This window comes from Salmo salar, chromosome ssa07, assembly GCF_905237065.1.
Source record: "Salmo salar chromosome ssa07, Ssal_v3.1, whole genome shotgun sequence".
In the NCBI taxonomy this organism is placed as follows: Eukaryota; Metazoa; Chordata; class Actinopteri; order Salmoniformes; family Salmonidae; genus Salmo; species Salmo salar.
Window position 1 is genome coordinate 4,471,498 of NC_059448.1, and position 18,323 is coordinate 4,489,820.

General features: G+C 44.5%; 1 pseudogene; it reads left to right on the forward strand.

The window, feature by feature from the left end:
* LOC123743866 (dysferlin-like) overlaps nt 1–18,071 on the forward strand; it is a 25,240-nt pseudogene extending 7,169 nt beyond the window's left edge.
* Nucleotides 18,072–18,323: the final 252 nt, after the last annotated feature.

Consider the following 18,323-nt stretch of genomic DNA (forward strand, 5'->3'; position numbering starts at 1 on the left):
GAAAGGCCAAAAACCTAGGAAGAAACCTAGAGAGGAACCAGGCTATGAGGGGTGGCCAGTCCTCTTCTGGCTGTGCAGGGTGGATATTAAAACAGAACATGGTCAAAATGTTAAAATGTTAAAATGTTCATAAATGACCAGCATGGTCAAATAATAATAATCATAGTAGTTGTCGAGGGTGCAACAAGCACGTCCGGTGAACAGGTCAGGGTTCCATAGCCGCAGGCAGAACAGTTGAAACTGGAGCAGCAGCACGGCCAGGTGGACTGGGGACAGCAAGGAGTCATCATACCAGGTAGTCCTGAGGCATGGTCCTAGGGCTCAGGTCCTCCGAGAGAAAGACAGAAAGAGAGAAAGAGAGAATTAGAGAGAGCATATTTAAATACACACAGGACACCGGATAAGACAAGAGAAATACTCCAGATGTAACAGACTGACCCTAGCCCCCGACACATAAACTACTGCAGCATAAATACTGGAGGCTGAGACAGGAGGGATCAGAAGACACTGTGGCCCCATCCGATGATACCCCGGACAGGGCCAAACAGGCAGGATATAACCCCACCCACTTTGCCAAAGCACAGCCCCCACACCACTAGAGGGATGTCTCCAACCACCAACTTACCGTCCTAAGACAAGGCCGAGTATAGCCCACAACGATCTCCGCCATGGCACAACCCAAGGGGGGGCGCCAACCCAGACAGGAAGACCACGTCAGTGACTCAACCCACTCAAGTGACGCACCCCTCCCATGGACGGCATGGAAGAACACCAGTAGGCCAGTGACTCAGCCTCTGTAAAAGGGTTAGAGGCAGAGAATCCCAGTGGAAAGAGGGGAACCGGCAAGGCAGAGACAGCAAGGGCGGTTCGTTGCTCCAGCCTTTCCGTTCACCTTCACACTCCTGGGCCAGACTATACTTAATCATAGGACCTACTGAAGAGATAAGTCTTCAGTAAAGACTTAAAGGTTGAGACTGAGTCTGCGTCTCTCACATTGGTAGGCAGACCATTCCATAAAAATGGAGCTCTATAGGAGAAAGCCCTACCTCCAGCCGTTTGCTTAGAAATTCTAGGGACAATTAGGAGGCCTGCGTCTTGTGACCGTAGCGTACGTGTAGGTATGTACGGCAGGACCAAATCGGAAAGATAGGTAGGAGCAAGCCCATGTAATGCTTTGTAGGTTAGCAGTAAAACCTTGAAATCAGCCCTTGCCTTAACAGGAAGCCAGTGTAGGGAGGCTAACACTGGAGTAATATGATCAAATTTTTTGGTTCTAGTCAGGATTCTAGCAGCCGTATTTAGCACTAACTGAAGTTTATTTAGTGCTTTATCCGGGTAGCCGGAAAGTAGAGCATTGCAGTAGTCCAGCCTAGAAGTAACAAAAGCATGGATTAATTTTTCGCGTCATTTTTGGACAGAACATTTCTGATTTTTGCAATGTTACGTAGATGGAAAAAAGCTGTCCTTGAAACAGTCTTGATATGTTCTTCAAAAGAGAGATCAGGGTCCAGAGTAACGCCGAGGTCCTTCACAGTTTTATTTGAGACGACTGTACAACCATCCAGATTAATTGTCAGATTCAACAGAAGATCTCTTTGTTTCTTGGGACCTAGAACAAGCATCTCTGTTTTGTCCGAGTTTAAAAGTAGAAAGTTTGCAGCCATCCACTTCTTTATGTCTGAAACACAGGCTTCTAGCGAGGGCAATTTTGGGGCTTCACCATGTTTCATTGACATGTACAGCTGTGTGTCGTCTGCATAGCAGTGAAATTTAACATTATGTTTTCGAATGACATCCCCAAGAGGTAAAATATATAGTGAAAACAATAGTGGTCCTAAAACGGAACCTTGAGGAACACCGAAATTTACAATTGATTCGTCAGAGGACAAACCATTCACAGAGACAAACTGATATCTTTCCGACAGATAAGATCTAAACCAGGCCAGAACTTGTCCATGTAGACCAATTTGGGTTTCCAATCTCTCCAAAAGAATGTGGTGATCGATGGTATCAAAAGCGGCACTAAGATCTAGGAGCACGAGGACAGATGCAGAGCCTCGGTCTGACGTCATTAAAAGGTCATTTACCACCTTCACAAGTGCAGTCTCAGTGCTATGATGGGGTCTAAAACCAGACTGAAGCGTTTCGTATACATTGTTTGTCTTCAGGAAGGCAGTCAGTTGCTGTGCAACAGCTTTTTCTAAAATTTTGGAGAGGAATGGAAGATTCGATATAGGCCGATAGTTTTTTATAATTTCTGGATCAAGATTCGGCTTTTTCAAGAGAGGCTTTATTACTGCCACTTTTAGTGAGCTTGGTACACATCCGGTGGATAGAGAGCCGTTTATTATGTTCAACATAGGAGGGCCAAGCACAGGAAGCAGCTCTTTCAGTAGTTTAGTTGGAATAGGGTCCAGTATGCAGCTTGAGGGTTTGGAGGCCATGATTATTTTCATCATTGCGTCAAGAGATATAGTACTAAAACACTTTAGTATCTCCCTTGATCCTAGGTCCTGGCAGAGTTGTGCAGACTCAGGACAATGGAGCTTTGGAGGAATACCCAGATTTAAAGAGGAGTCTGTAATTTGCTTTCTAATGATCATGATCTTTTCCTCAAAGAAGTTCATAAATTTATTACTGCTGAAGTGAAAGCCATCCTCCATTTGCGAAGGCTGCTTTTTAGTTAGCTTTGCGACAGTATCAAAAAGAAATTTCGGATTGTTCTTATTTTCCTCAATTAAGTTGGAAAAATAGGATGATCGAGCAGCAGTAAGGGCTCTTCGATACTGCACGGTACTGTCTTTCCAAGCTAGTCGGAAGACTTCCAGTTTGGTGTGGCGCCATTTCCGTTCCAATTTTCTGGAAGCTTGCTTCAGAGCTCGTGTATTTTCTGTATACCAGGGAGCTAGTTTCTTATGACAGATGTTTTTAGTTTTTAGGGGTGCAACTGCATCTAGGGTATTGCGCAAGGTTAAATTGAGTTCCTCGGTTAGGTGGTTAACTGATTTTTGTCCTCTGACGTCCTTGGGTAGGCAGAGGCAGTCTGGAAGGGCATCAAGGAATCTTTGGGTTGTCTGAGAATTTATAGCACGACTTTTAATGCTCCTTGGTTGGGGTCTGAGCAGATTATTTGTTGCAATTGCAAACGTAATAAAATGGTGGTCCGATAGTCCAGGATTATGAGGAAAAACATTTAGATCCACAACATTTATTCCATGGGACAAAACTAGGTCCAGAGTATGACTGTGGCAGTGAGTAGGTCCAGAGACATGTTGGACAAAACCCACTGAGTCGATGATGGCTCCGAAAGCCTTTTGGAGTGGGTCTGTGGACTTTTCCATGTGAATGTTAAAGTCACCAAAAATTAGAATATTATCTGCTATGACTACAAGATCCGATAGGAATTCAGGGAACTCAGTGAGGAACACTGCATATGGCCCAGGAGGCCTATAAACAGTAGCTATAAAAAGTGAGTGAGTAGGCTGCATAGATTTCATGACTAGAAGCTCAAAAGACGAAAACGTCATTGTTGTTTTTTTTGGTTTTTTTTTGTAAATTGAAATTTGCTATCGTAAATGTTAGCAACACCTCCGCCTTTGCCGGATGCACGGGGGTATGGTCACTAATGTAACCTGGGGGTGAGGCCTCATTTAACACAGTAAATTCATCAGGCTTAAGCCATGTTTCAGTCAGGCCAATCACATCAAGATTATTATCAGTGATTAGTTCATTGACTATAACTGCCTTGGAAGTGAGGGATCTAACATTAAGTAACCCAATTTTGAGATGTGAGGTATCACAATCTCTTTCAATAATGGCAGGAATGGAGGAGGTCTTTATACTAGTGAGATTGCTAAAGCGAACACCGCCATTTTTAATTTTGCCCAACCTAGATCGAGGCACAGACACGGTCTCAATGGGGGAAGCTGAGCTGACTACACTGACTGTGCTAGTGGCAGACTCCACTAAGCTGGCAGGCTGGCTAACAGCCTGCTGCCTGGCCTGCACCCTATTTCATTGTGGAGCTAGAGGAGTTAGAGCCCTGTCTATGTTCGTAGATAAGATGAGAGCACCCCTCCAGCTAGGATGGAGTCCGTCACTCCTCAACAGGCCAGGCTTGGTCCTGTTTGTGGGTGAGTCCCAGAAAGAGGGCCAATTATCTACAAATTCTATCTTTTGGGAGGGGCAGAAAACAGTTTTCAACCAGCGATTGAGTTGTGAGACTCTGCTGTAGAGCTCATCACTCCCCCTAACTGGGAGGGGGCCAGAGACAATTAATCGATGCCGACACATCTTTCTAGCTGATTTACACGCTGAAGCTATGTTGCGCTTGGTGACCTCTGACTGTTTCATCCTAACATCGTTGGTGCCGACGTGGATAACAATATCTCTATACTCTCTACACTCGCCAGTTTTAGCTTTAGCCAGCACCGTCTTTAGATTAGCCTTAACGTCGGTAGCCCTGCCCCCTGGTAAACAGTGTATGATCGCTGGATGATTAGTTTTAAGTCTAATACTGCGGGTAATGGAGTCGCCAATGACTAGGGTTTTCAATTTGTCAGAGCTAATGGTGGGAGCCGTCGGCGTCTCAGACCCCACAACGGGAGGAGTAGAGACCAGAGAAGTCTCGGCCTCCGACTCCGACTCGCTTAATGGGGAGAACCGGTTGAAAGTTTCTGTCGGCTGAATAAGCGACACCGGTTGAGCATTCCTACAGCGTTTCCCTCCAGAAGCCATGAGAAAGATGTCCGGCTGCGGGGACCGTGCGAGGGGGTTTATACTAACGTTACTATCTGTACTTACTGGTGGCACAGACGCTGTTTCATCCTTTCCTACACTGAAATTACCCTTGCCAGTTCAGTTCATTTCTTCTCAATATGTCCTCTGTTTTTCCCACTCACACTGATGAAGTCATATTTTGAAAGGCCGTGTCCATAGGGTGACTGGTTTAACCTAAATCTCTTGTTATGCTACATAACAGTTGAAAACCTGTATGGAAAAAGTTGACAGATATGTGTGTGTCCTCTAGATGGTTTGTGAGCATCTATATTTACCTGAGTGTGTTCTACAGACCATTCAAAAGCCCGCTGACTGTCCCTAACTGCTGACTGTCCCTAACCGCTGACTTCAAGATTCTTGCTGCGTTGCATCATATGGAACACCAGTGATGTCATCCTGGATGACATCAAGGATTGGGTCTTCATTTTCTGTAAATCAAGATTTAACATATATCATAAATATCCTATATTACAAGACCAAATGTGCTGATTGTCAGAATATTATTGCAGATGACTTTCGGCAAGTTCAATTGGCATAAATAGGTAGTTTTTTTTAAGTGGTCCGTCAAGAACCCTCATAACCAATGTATTTTAGTTTAAACTTGGTTGGGATGTGTTGTGAAGTCTTTGAACCGTTTTGAAACTTAGTGATCCTGAATGTACCCTGTTGTGTTGCAGGTATCTCCACGGCCATAAAGACCATGAACAGAAGCTCTTCAGGAGGAGAGGGTAACTTCAACTGGAGGTTCCTGTTCCCCTTCCACTACCCACCAGCTGAACAACTCTGTTCCATCGACAGGAAGTCCACTACCCACCAGCTGAACAACTCTGTTCCATCGACAGGAAGTCCACTACCTACCAGCTGAACAACTCTGTTCCATCGTCAGGAAGTCCACTACCTACCAGCTGAACAACTCTGTTCCATCGTCAGGAAGTCCACTACCTACCAGCTGAACAACTCTGTACCATCGACAGGAAGTCCACTACCTACCAGCTGAACAACTCTGTACCATCGACAGGAAGTCCACTACCTACCAGCTGAACAACTCTGTACCATAGACAGGAAGTCAAGTCCACAACTGTTGACTATTTGAATCAGATGTAGTGTTGGAAAAAGTACTCAATTGTCATACTTGAGTAAAAAAAGTAAAGATACCTTAATAGAAAATGACTCAAGTAAAAGTCAACCAGTAGAAAGTCTAAAAATATCTGGTTTTAAATCCACTTAAGTACGGTGGTGTAAAAAGTACTCAATTGTGTAAAAGTAAAAAGTAAATGCTATACATCAAATTCCTGATATTAAGCAAACCAGAATACACAATTTCCTTGTTTTTTTCTTAAGGCTAGGGGGCAGTATTCTGAAGTTCGGATGACTAACGTGCCCAAAGTAAACTGCCTGTTACTCAGGCCCAGAGGCTAGGATTTGCATATAATTGGTAGTATTTGATAGAAAACACTCTGAAGTCTCTAAAGCTGTTAAATGTCTGTGAGTATAACAGAACTGATATGGCAGGCGAAAACCCGAGGGGAATCCATCCGGATTTTTTTGTTGTTGAGGTCACAGGCCATTCAAATGCTTGTCTATGGGATATTCAAAGGAATTCCTCCCAGATTGCAGTTCCTATGGCTTCCACTAGATGTCAACAGTCTTTAGAAAGGGTTTCAGGCTTGTTTTTTGAAAAATGAGTTAGTAGTTGTAGTTTTTCAAGGTGGTCCTTATTTGGACTGTAGTCTTGTGGCGCGCGTGGATGAGGGCGCGCACTTCGTTATTTATCTCCGGTATTGAACATTACTACATTCCTCCTTAAATTGTATAATTTATTTACATATTAGGGTACCTGCGGATTGATTACAAACATTGTTTGACTTGTTTGGACGAAGTTTATTGCTAACCTTTGGTATTCCTTTGTCTGCATGTTGAACTGGTGGATTACTGAATCAAACATGCCAACTAAACTGACTTTTTTGGGATATAAAGAAGGACTTTATCGAACAAAACAACCATGCGTTGTGTAGCTGGGACCCTTGGGATTGCAAACAGAGGAAGATCTTCAAAGGCAAGTGATTTACTTATCGCTATTTCTGATTTTTGTGACGCCTCTGCTGGTTTGGAAAATGTTTTTAATGCTGGTGTATGCGGGGTGCTGTCCTCAGACAATCATATGGTATGCTTTCACCGTAAAGCCTTTTTGAAATCGGTCAAAGCGGCTGGATTAACAAGAAGTTAAAGCTTTTAAACAATGTATGACACTTGTATTTCCATGACTGTTTAATATTACGATTTTTGTATTTTGAATTTTGCGCTCCGCAATTTCACCAGATATTGTCGAGGTGGGGCGCTAGCGTGCCACCTAGCCCAAAGAGGTTTTAATATATGGACAGACAGGGGCCCACTCCAACACTCAGACTTCATTAAAAGACGCAGTATTTGTTTATTGAGTCCGCCAGATCAGAGGCAGTAGGTATGTCAACGTGCTTCTACACATGCATTGCTTGCTGTTTAGGGTTTTTGGCTGGGTTTCTGTACAGTACTTTGATATCAGCTGATGTAAGAAGGGTTTTATAAATACATTTGATTGAAAAGTAAAGCCCCTTTTACTGGGTCAAATAGCCGACCAATCAGCCTGTTACCAACCCTTAGTAAACTTCTGGAAAAAATTGTGTTTGACCAATCATATCAATCCCCCTCCAGAGTACAGGCCTCGGTGTAACGCTCATTCCTTCAGTGATAAATGCGAATCCGACCATCACCCCTGGTGAGACAAAACCGCGACTCGTCAGTGAAGAGCACTTTTTGCCAGTCCTGTCTGGTCCAGCAACGGTAGGTTTGTGCCCATAGGCGACGTTGTTGCCGGTGATGTCTGGTGAGGACCTGCCTTACAACAGGCCTACTAGCCCTCAGTCCAGCCTCTCTCAGCCTATTGCGGACAGAGCATTGATGGAGGGATTGTGCGTTCCTGGGCACTTGTTGTTACCGTCCTGTACCTGTCCCGCAGGTGTGATGTTCAGATGTACCGATCCTGTGCAGGTGTTGTTACACGTGGTCTACCACTGCGAGGATGATCAGCTGTTTGTTCTGTCTCCCTGTAGCTCTGTCTTAGGCGTCTCACAGTACGGACATAGAAATGTATTGCCCTGGCAACATCTGCAGTCCTCATGCCTCCTTGCAGCATGCCTAAGGCACATTCACGCAGATGAGCAGAGACCCTGGGCATCTTTCTTTTGGTGTTTTTCAGAGTCAGTAGAAAGGCCTCTTTAGTGTCCTAAGTTTTTATAACTGTGACCTTAATTGCCTATTAACTTCTTGTTAAGTCTGACTAATATGTCTTTGGGTTAGAAGTCATGGCTTGCCTCATTCCTTCGACGATGAACGTGAATCCCGCACCACTGAACTGAACTGAACTGTATCAAACCCCTGCTCACACTTGCATCTTTCTCAAGGACGTCAGTATATTTGTAAACAGCATCATGACAATGACAAGTCTGTACCCCCCTGGTTTAGTTGTTGGAAAGGGGGAGTAACTATGTCTGTGATGGATAAGCCTCAATGTGGCAGCAAAACAACGTTTTGAGGTTTAAGATAGCAGTGATAGATTACACAGCCATGCAGTCAGAGTCAAAACGCGCTCTGATTTTTCACTGGCTGTTGTCAAAATCAATCCCGCTAACGGGATCCTAATCTCGAAGGGGTCCTCAACAGGTTAAGATCAGTTAATCCTCAACAGGTTAAGATCAGTTAATCCTCAACAGGTTAAGATCAGTTAATCCTCAACAGGTTAAGATCAGTTAATCCTCAACAGGTTAAGATCAGTTAATCCTCAACAGGTTAAGAATGATGGAGGCCACAGTATTCTTGGGGACCTTCAATGTTGCAAAAAAATGTTGGTAACCTTCCTCACATCTGTGCCTCGACACAATCCTGTCTCGGAGCTCTACGGACAATTCCTTCGACCTCATAGCTGGGTTTCTGGAACTCTTCTGGAACTCTTCTGGACAATTTCTGGAACTCTTCTGGAACATTTCTGGAACTCTTCTGGAATTCTTCTGGAACTCTTCTGGAACATTTCTGGAACTCTTCTGGAACATTTCTGGAACTCTTCTGGAACACTTCTGGAACATTTCTGGAACTCTTCTGGAACATTTCTGGAACACTTCTGGAACATTTCTGGAACTCTTCTGGAACATTTCTGGAACTCTTCTGGAACTCTTCTGGAACTTTTCTGGAATCTGGATAAGTACAAGATGAAGGTTCCTCCTAAAATCACTGTCCAGATCTGGGACAATGACAAGTTCTCTTTTCAACGACTACCTTGGTAACATACTGTGTGTGTGTGTGTGTGTGTGTGTGTGTGCGTGTGTGTCCATCACTCCAAGTAAAGTGAGGCATCACAGAACACACCCGATATACTTTCTCCTCTCTATCCCTTCACATAGCCTACTTCTTTTATATTTTTCTCTCTCTCTTTCGCTCGCTCTCACTCACACACTCTTTCTCTCTCTCTCTTTCGCTCTCTTACGCTCACTTTCTCTCTCCATCCCTTTTCGTTCATCCCTCCATCCGTCTCTCAACCACAGATCTGTTAAATGCCCCATTAGTCATCTCTGACATGACAAGAACAGAACCAGTAAAAACACCCCACTGATAGGATCCTGATGTGCTCCTGTCTGTGTAAACCACACACACTGCTACATGCTTCGTAGACATTTTTACATCGAAAAGTTAATCGCTGTGAAAACACTTTTTCTGTCTGTCTGTCTGTCTGTCTGTCTGTCTGTCTGTCTGTCTGTCTGTCTGTCTGTCTGTCTGTCTGTCTGTCTGTCTGTCTGTCTGTCTGTCTGTGTGGCTGGATCTGTCTGTGTGGCTGGATCTGTCTGTCTGTCTGTCTGTCTGTCTGTCTGTCTGTCTGTCTGTCTGTCTGTCTGTCTGTCTGTCTGTCTGTCTGTCTGTCTGTGTGGCTGGATCTGTCTGTCTGTCTGTCTGTCTGTCTGTCTGTCTGTCTGTCTGTCTGTCTGTCTGTCTGTCTGTCTGTCTGTCTGTCTGTCTGTCTGTCTGTCTGTCTGTCTGTCTGTCTGTCTGTCTGTCTGTCTGTCTGTCTGTCTGTCTGTCTGTCTGTCTGTCTGTCTGTCTGTCTGTCTGTCTGTCTGTCTGTGTGGCTGGATCTGTCTGTCTGTCTGTCTGTCTGTCTGTCTGTCTGTCTGTCTGTCTGTCTGTCTGTCTGTCTGTCTGTCTGTCTGTCTGTCTGTCTGGATCTGTCTCTGTCTCTGTCTCTGTCTCTGTCTCTGTCTCTGTCTCTGGCTGAATCTGTCTTTCTTTCTGTGTGTGATATAGACACTATCTTCTCAATTATTATTACTGTGATATTATAATTATTATTACTTCTGTGATGTTATAATGCTGGCAGCACATTCTAAGGAAGACAGTGACGTTAGTTTCTCTTCGGTTTAGAGTTCTCCTCACTGTCTGTCTCTCTCTCCCTCCCCTCCCTTCTCTTTCTCCATCCATCCCTCTCACTCCCCTGCTCTCTCCTCTTTTTCTCTCCTTTCTTGCCCCCCGCCATCTCTTTCTCCCCTTCTCCTAATCTCCACCATTCTCCCTCCCTCCCTCCCTGCTCCAACCTCTCCAATCTGTGTTTGTATGCGTCTTTTGCAGAAGTCGAATCTCCAATTGGACAATAAAGTGATGTTGTCTTCCCCCTCCAGGTTGCCTGGAGATGGCTCTTCATCACACAGAAGTTAGAAACACACCGTCACAGAGACGGGAGAAACTGGCGTTCCAACAGAAGGGGTGGTGGCCGTGTGACCGCAACGGGGACAAATCATCACTGTGAGTAGACGCACAGACACACGCACGCTGAGTCCGACCACACGCCTACACACACGCACGCACGCACACACATGCACGCTGAGTCCGACTACACACACACACACACACAATACACGCTGAGTCCGACCACACACACACACACACACACACACACACACACACACACACACACACACACACACACACACACACACACACACACACACACACATGCTGAGTCTGACCACACACACACACACACACACACACACACACACACACACACACACACACACACACACACACACACACACACACACACACACACACACACACACACACACACACACACACGCTGAGTCCGACCACACACACTATCTATTCTTTACTATCTATTGCATCTTAGCCGCTCTGTCACTGCTCATCCATATATTTTATACTGATATATTCTCATCCTATTCCTTTACTAGATTGTTAGATATTAGGTTTAGTTGTGGAGTTTGTTAGATATTAGTTTTGTTGTGGAATTTGTTAGATATTACCTGTTAGATACTGCTGTACTGTCGGATCTAGAAGCATCTGCTAACCATGTGTATGTGACCAATACAATGTTATTTGATTTGAAGGTTCAATTTGACATGAAAAGTAGACATGTCTCTAGAGGTATTTTCAGAACAGGAGCAGAACGAGAGACCAGCAGGACAGGGCAGAGATGAACCCAACATGCACCCTCACCTGGAGAAACCACAGTGAGTACCTCACCTCTCGTCTTCTGATCTTAAAAACCCAACAAAATGAAAGCTTACTGAACCTTGATTCACGTTGGTTGAACCACTGTCTACTCTATTCTATCTGTTCCATTTGCTGTATATGCATTCCCAGAAAATGTGTAGTCTCTAAAAGTTCCCAGAAAATGTTTAGTCTCTAAAAGTTCCCATAAAATGTGTTGTCTCTAAAAAGTTCCCATAACAGTTGTGGTCTCTAAACATTCCCAGAACATTTGTAGTCTCTAAAAGTTCCCATAAAATTTGTAGTCTCTAAAAAGTTTCCAGAACATTTGTAGTCTCTAAATATTCCCAGAACATTTGTAGTCTCTAAACTTTCCCAGAACATTTGTTGTCTCTAAAAGTTCCCATAACATTTGTAGTCTCTAAAAGTTCCCATAATTGTAGTCTCTAAAAGTTCCCATAAATTTTTAGTCTCTAAAAGTTCCCATAACATTTGTAGTCTCTAAACGTTCCCATAACATTTTTAGTCTCTAAATGTGTAGTCTTTTGACCTCCCAATTATGTTACAGAAGAGGAGATGTCTCAATTTGAACTTTTTCTCTAATTTCTTTTTTTATTATAATTATAATTTATTTTCTCCAGATGTCCAGAGACATCGTTCCTGTGGTTCTCCTCTCCCTACAAGACTCTAAAGTACATCCTGTGGGGGAGATACAAATTCCTCATCCTCCTCTTCATCCTCCTCTTCTTCCTCTTCATCGGAGGGTTCCGCTACTCCTTCCATGTGAGCATATCGGAGAGGAGGAGAATAGGAAGGGACGAGAGGGAGCGGAGGGGGGTGGGAACAGAAGCGAGGATGAGGGAGACGAGGAGAGTGGGAAGGGAAGAGAAGAGAGGAAGAGGGAGAGGACGAGGGAGAGGAGGAGAGTGGGAAGGGAAGAGAGGAAGAGGGAGAGGACGAGGGAGAGGAGGAGAGTGGGAAGGGAAGGGAAGAGAAGAGAGGAAGAGGGAGAGGAGGAGAATAGGAAGGGACGAGAAGAGAGGAAGAGGGAGAGAATGGGAAGAGAAGAGAGGAAGAGGGAAAGGAAGAGAGGAAGTGGGAATATAGTTTCAGTGTTTGTCAGTGTCTGTCTGTCTGTCTGTCTGTCTGTCTGTCTGTCTGTCTGTCTGTCTGTCTGTCTGTCTGTCTGTCTGTCTGTCTGTCTGTCTGTCTGTCTGTCTCTGTCTGTGTGTGTGTGTGTGTGTGTGTGTGTGTGTGTGTGTGTGTGTGTCTTCACCTTTACCCTGGTCTGGTCCTGTTTCTGAACTCTCTCTCTATTCACTTTGATTCCAAGTCTTTAATGTCTCTCCCTCTTTCATTCTTGTTTAATCTCTCTCCCTATAATCCCTCTTTCACATCTCCTTCCTTCATGTTGTCAGGAAGAGAAGAAAATCATTCCCTCTTTCCACAGCTAGGAGCTCCTTCACGTTGTCAGGAAGAGAAGAAATCGTTCCCTCTTTCCACAGCTAAGGAGCTCCTCCTTTCCTTCACGCGGAGCGGGGGATCGGTTTCCCTCCTTCCTCCTCCCTTTCAACTTTCCCTCGTTCCCTGTGCTGTGTTAAGTTATGGATTGGTTCGTCGTGCTCAGAGGCTGCTTATTATCAAATAGCATGCTGTGTGTGAGACACACACACACACACACACACTGAACTCTTTTGGCGGTTAACTGAAGACACCCAGAGATAAAGGCTGTCTACTGCTGTTGTGATTCATCTAGATCACAACTGTGTGTGTGTGTGTGTGTGTGTGTGTGTGTGTGTGTGTGTGTGTGTGTGTGTGTGTGTGCGCGTGCGTGCGTGCGTGCGTGCGTGTGGTATCCCGTAAGCTTTAACTCAATGCTTTGACTTGCAGTATGCCATAGTGACTAAGTTAAGTTGTGCTTGAACTTGTGACATTTTTTTTATAGCCTACAGATGCAAACCACGATCAAAGTAAAGTACAGATGGGAAGATCTGATTGGTTGTTCACTGCTAAGTATATCTTGTCGGTATAAGTCGACCCACGCTATGCATTTATTGCTATTGTAGCAAAAGTTCTGGGAAGTAAGTTTCTGTTTGGGTCACCAGGCCTAGAGGAAGATAACTTCAAGAGGTACGAACCTACATCTTATTTAGAGTGGGTAGCACACCTAACTATTGGCTTCAGCTAGTGGCCTTATGGGAAAACTCTCTGCTGTGTCCTCTATGGTGTGTCCCCGCTGGTGTGTCCTCTCTGCTGTGTCCTCTATGGTGTGTCCTCTCTGCTGTGTCCTCTCTGCTGTGTCCTCTCTGCTGTGTCCTCTCTGGTGTGTCCTCTCTGCTGTGTCCTCTCTGCTGTGTCCTCTCTGCTGTGTCCTCTCTGCTGTGTCCTCTCTGCTGTGTCCTCTCTGGTGTGTCCTCTCTGCTGTGTCCTCTCTGGTGTGTCCTCTCTGCTGTGTCCTCTCTGGTGTGTCCTCTCTGCTGTGTCCTCTCTGGTGTGTCCTCTCTGCTGTGTCCTCTCTGGTGTGTCCTCTCTGCTGTGTCCTCTCTGCTGTGTCCTCTCTGCTGTGTCCCCTCTGCTGTTACCCTGTGTTTATCAAACACAGTTTCCTGTGTGTATCAAGAATGGTCCACCACCCAAAGGACATCCAGGCCAACATGACACAACTGTAGGAAGCGTTGTAGTCCACATGGGCCTGTATCCCTGTGGAGCGCTTTCAACACCTTGTAGAGTCCATGTCCCGATCAATTCTTAATGTTTTCTACACTGGGAAGCATTGTTCATGTTGCATATGTTCATGGGTTTACCATTTGGGTGTGTTTGTTAATAAAACTCAGTTACATGTAAGCTGGACAAAGCAAAGTCCATCATGTTGTCTGGAAGAGAAGAAGGCAAATTTTATTCAGATTTTTCAAAATGACTATGTCTGTATCATCTGAAGTAATGGTGTATTGGCATCGGTAATGGTACTGGCCCCGAACACACCCTTACGTGTGTGTGTGTGTGTGTCGCTACAAACACACACACACACACACACACACACACACACACACACACACACACACACACACACACACACACACACACACACACACACACACACACACACACACACACACACACACACACACACACACACACACACACACACACACACACACGGTACAGACGTCACACCACCAGCCCAATGGATCTGTCTGGCTCTGAGACTAAACATGAAGACCAGGAAGAGAGAGAGACTGATCAGAGGAGGAGGAGGAGGAGGAGGAGGAGGACGAGGGGAAAAAAGACAGGATTTTATAAGACTGAGATAAAACGAGTTGTGAGGTTCATGGAGAGAGGATAGTCATGAGTACACATCATGTCTTGAGAGAGAGAGTCTGGGCAGTAACCTGCCTGTACCAGTCTTCCAATAAGCCCAGGTTAACAGGCCTCTGAAGACCTGGCAGTCGCATACAACACAATTACCCTTGTCCCGAGACACACCGTTACCGTCTTTTATTAAGGGAAAATGTGACTCTCCCTCCCACCTTTCTTTCTTCTTTCTCTTCATTACTAATCTTTCCACTTTGGTGTTACGGGCTGGTGTGTGTGTGTGTGTGTGTGTGTGTGTGTGTTTATATATGAGCAGCTTGCTCCAATGACCTCTGTTTGAACGGCACCTTCTGCAGAAACCTACTTCAACAACGTTCTCCCTCAAGCGTTTTTTGTCCTAAATTCTTACTTTCCATTCTTCATCCTTCTTGCTCTCTCTCTCTCTCTCCTCTGTTTTCCCTTCTGTTTCCACTCCTCTAGCATTAAACTATCTATACTGAACATAAACACAACATGTAAAGTGTGGGTCCCATGTTTAATTAGCTGAAAATAAAAAGAGCCCAGAAATGTTCCACAAAAAAAGCTTATTTCTCTCAAATTGTGTTTACATCCTCATGTCTCCTTTGCCAAGATAATCCATCCACCTGACAGGTGTGGCATATCAACAAGCTGATTAAACAGCATGGTCATTACACAGGTGCACTTTGTGCTGGGGACAATAAATAGCCACCATAAAATTTGCCTGTTTTGTCACACATGTCACGTCCTGACCAGTTTAAGGGGTTATTTGTTATTGTAGTTTGGTCAGGACGTGGCAGAGGGTGTGTTTGTTTTGTGTTGTAGGTGGGTAGTTGTTTCTTGTTTAGCTGTGTGTCTGACAGGACTGTTTTCGCCGTTCTTTTTGTTCAGTGTTCATTTTATTTTAATAAAGAAGAAAATGAGCATTCACGTACCCGCTGCATTTTGGTCCAATTACTACGACGCTCGTGACAACACAACACAATGCCACAAATGTCTCAAGTTTTGAGGGAGAACCAGAACCACCAGAACTGTTGCCAGATCATTTAATGTTCATTTCTCTACCAGCAGCCGCCTGAAACATCATTTTAGAGAATTTGGCAGTACGTCCAACCGGCTTCACAACCGCAGACCACGTGTAACAACGCCAACCCAGGACGTTTACATCCTGCTTCTTCACCTGCGGGATTGTCTGAGACCAGTCACCTGGACAGTATTTCTGTCTCTAATAAAGCCCTTTTTTGGGGGGAAAAACTCATTCTGATTGGCAGGCCCACCCATGGATGCGCCCACCCATAGATTACAGCCTAATGAATTTATTTCAGTTAAATGATTTCCTTATATGAACTTTGAAATTGTTGCGTGCTGCGTTTATATTGTTGTTCAGTATAGTTTGACATAAATGCATTGTTCACAGTAACGTTCATGGTTGTTAGGACGGCTCAGAGCTCCTAAAACATGTCATTTTCTCCTCTCTCTCTCTCTCTCTCTCTCTCTCTCTCGCTCTCTCTCTCTCTCTCTCTCTCTCTCTGTCTCTCTGTCTCTCTCTCTCTCTGTCTCTCTGTCTCTCTCTCTCTCTGTCTCTCTCTCTGTGTCTCTCTCTCTGTGTCTCTCTCTCTGTCTCTCTCTCTCTGTCTCTCTCTCTCTCTCTCTCTCTGTCTCTCTCTCTCTCTCTCTGTCTCTCTCTCTCTCTGTCTCTCTCTCTGTCTCTCTCTGTCTCTTTCTCTCTCTCTCTCTGTCTCTCTCTCTCTTGTCTCTCTCTCTCTCTCTCTGTCTCTCTCTCTCTCTCTCTCTCTCTCTCTCTCTTCTCTCTCTCTCTCTCTCTGTCTCTCTCTCTCTCTGTCTCTCTCTGTCTCTCTCTCTCTGTCTCTCTCTGTCTCTCTGTCTCTCTCTCTGTGTCTCTCTCTCTGTCTCTCTCTCTCTCTGTCTCTCTCTGTCTCTCTCTCTCTCTGTCTCTCTCTGTCTCTCTCTCTCTGTCTCTCTCTGTCTCTCTCTCTCTGTCTCTCTCTCTCTCTCTCTGTCTCTCTCTCTCTCTCTGTCTCTCTCTGTCTCTCTGTCTCTCTCTGTCTCTCTCTCTCTGTCTCTCTCTCTCTGTGTCTCTCTCTCTCTCTGTCTCTCTCTCATCCCTCTAGTTCTTGGTCTTGTCTATTTGAAATCAATGCATGATTCACACAATGTTCTTAACGTGTGAAAGACGCACTTCAATCGACATGCAGGTCCGACGGGAGATGTTAAAACAGGCAGGTCACAGTTCATCCTCGTGTTTAAGATGTTGATGATGGAAAATACCCTGCAGGTTTTGGCTCTACTCTGAGCAACTGCTGCAGCACAGCAAGCTCTCTCTCTCTCTGTGTGTGTGTATGTGTGTATTCACTGACTGATCCTGCCAACCATCAAAACATGGGGCGTACACACACACACACACACACACACACACACACACACACACACACACACACACACACACACACACACACACACACACACACACACACACACACACACTGCATTTTCCTCCTTTCACCTTCACAATAGAGGTACAAATAATACATCGTAAATATTTAATAGTAAACAAGTAAAAGTCTGAAAACAATGCCCAGATTAGTGAGGTGTTTTGAATAGTTTAGAGATAATTATTATTATAGAAGTGGTCCCTTACGTCAGTTTTGTATTTAATCCTTTTATAGTTAAGGTTATCACATGTATTTATAAAGCTCTTCTTACATCAGCTGATATCTCAAAGTGCTGTAACAGAAACCCAGCCTAAAACCCCCAAACAGCAAGCAATGCAGGTGTAGAAGCACGGTGGCTAGGAAAAACTCCCTAGAAAGGCCAGAACCTAGGAAGAAACCTAGAGAGAAACCAGGCTCTGAGGGGGGAAAAACTCCCTAGAAAGGCCAGAACCTAGGAAGAAACCTAGAGAGGAACCAGGCTATGAGGGGTGGCCAGTCCTCTTCTGGCTGTGCCGGGTGGAGATTATAACAGAACATGGCCAAGATGTTCAAATGTTCATAGATGACCAGCAGGACCAGATAATAATAACCACAGTGGTTGTAGAGGGTGCAACAGGTCAGCACCCTCAGGAGTAAATGTCAGTTGGCTTTTATGACTGTGGACCAGAACTGATCCTAGATCACAGAATACGGATAATAATGATCCATCTCTGGTTTCTCACTGAGGGGGTCTGTCTGGTCTTTTTAATGGTGGCAGAGTAATGGTGAGCATATACCCAAGCTAGTGTTTTACATATTTTATGTAGAAGCTCATTTTATAAATAATTATCTGTTTGCAAAAACAAACAAGATGGAATGTTGAATGGAAAAAGTAATGTAATTTAACGAGAGGTGCAGTCATGAGATGTTTGACAGGTTTCATCACCCTCGTGTTTTGTTGTGTTTTCTCCCTTGTTGTTTTGACAATAGGAGGACTAAGCCTGTAGTGGAAGGTACAGTGGGGGGAAAAGTATTTGATCCCATGCTGATTTTGTACGTTTGCCCACTGATAAAGAAAGGATCAGTCTATAATTTTAATGGTAGGTTTATTTGAACAGTGAGAGACAGAATAACAACAAAAAAATCCAGAAAACGCATGTAAAAAATGTTATAAATTGATTTGCATTTTAATGAGGGAAATAAGTATTTGACCCCCTCTCCATCAGAAATATTTCTGGCTCCCAGGTGTCT